The sequence below is a fragment of the Propithecus coquereli genome, unplaced genomic scaffold (genome assembly GCF_000956105.1).
Source record: "Propithecus coquereli isolate 6110/MARCELLA unplaced genomic scaffold, Pcoq_1.0 Scaffold575, whole genome shotgun sequence".
In the NCBI taxonomy this organism is placed as follows: Eukaryota; Metazoa; Chordata; class Mammalia; order Primates; family Indriidae; genus Propithecus; species Propithecus coquereli.
In genome coordinates, this window is record NW_012151674.1 from 17,614 (window position 1) to 19,105 (window position 1,492).

Consider the following 1,492-nt stretch of genomic DNA (forward strand, 5'->3'; position numbering starts at 1 on the left):
TGGTCAGAGAATAAAGTCTGTGTGATAACAATTTTTAAAAAATTTATTGAGCCTTATTTTATGTTCTAGCATATGGTCCATTTTTGGAAAATGTTTTATGTGTTCTTCAGGAGAATATATATTTTTTAATTGGTGTAGATTTTATGCATTTTCAAAAAAGAAAGTTTGTATATTGAACCATTAAAATCTTGTAAGACTTAACTATCTTTTTAAGGAATCAAGAGAGATGTGTTGAGACTTTCCACTGCAGAAGTAGATTTGTAGGTTTCTCCCTGTAATGCTATCAATTTTTACTTCATATATTTGAGGTTAATTAATTAGATGCACACAATTCAGTTTTAATACACTTTTGGTGAAATAATTCTTTTAATGTTATGTGGTTATCCTCTGTAGCAGACACTGCTGAGGCTCTGTTTATAGCTTCTCAGGCTACACTGAAGGCTGCTTTCTGTGAATACCTGCAACTCTGTTTCCGGAACGTATTTGGACGCCTCACGGGGCAAGCAAGAAGTGCTGGTAAGCTTCTTAAGGCCCCAGAAGAATTCCTAAACTAATGATGAAGGAGGAGTTGGTAGATTAATACCCCAACTTCCTTGCCTCTTAGTTTGTATTATCCTAAAGTCTGTTTAACATTGTTTCCCAGGGCTCACCATAGAATTGAGCTCCAGTTCCCCACAGTGTTAACCTATCCTATATTGGCTTTGATCTCATTCCTGATCCACTTCCTTACTACCATATTGGTGTTTCTGGAAATAAATTATTTGCACTCAAATTCAAGACAAGTATTTTTTTCTAATAATAAAAGTGGTGATATGTTTTATTGGGTGACATTTTGAGATTTAAAAGGTATGCTAGTAGTAATAATGCTAGGATAACAGGAGTAAGTCAGGACTGTCTCAGGACGAACAAGAAATAGGGTCACCCTACTAATTATGCTTTTTGTCCTAAAATCTGTTTATGTTAATAGTTACCTCAACTTCCTTTTTCTTAGTATTTGCCTAGTATAACTTTCCCCATTACTTTACTTTCAACTTTTCCAAATTATTGTTTTGGGTGTGTTTCATTTAAATGGCATATGGTTGAGTTTTTAAAAATACTATCTGATATCCCTGGACTTACTCCTGCTCTGAGTCACTGCCGGCAATGACCAGCACAAGCCAAGAGGGATTAGGCTGCTTGAAACTGAAGAATTCTGTGGCTGCCCACAGCAAGAGGGAGCCTCCTGCCTGGGGTCTCCCAAGGCAGAATAAAGAGACCCAGGGAGACGTGCTACCCGAAGCAGGAACAATACAGAGAAAGTCAAGCAACAACCCCCCCACCCCACCCGAGGCTCACAGGTTTCTTTAATCCCAGCCCTTTGATGGCCTCACTGGGGTCCTTACTGTTCAGTAGAATGATTTTCTCTAACAACAACAACAAAAAAGAGCTTTTAATCATGATTATTAAAGTTTATGAATGCTTTTCTTTTGGCATCTATTGAGATAGTTTGTCT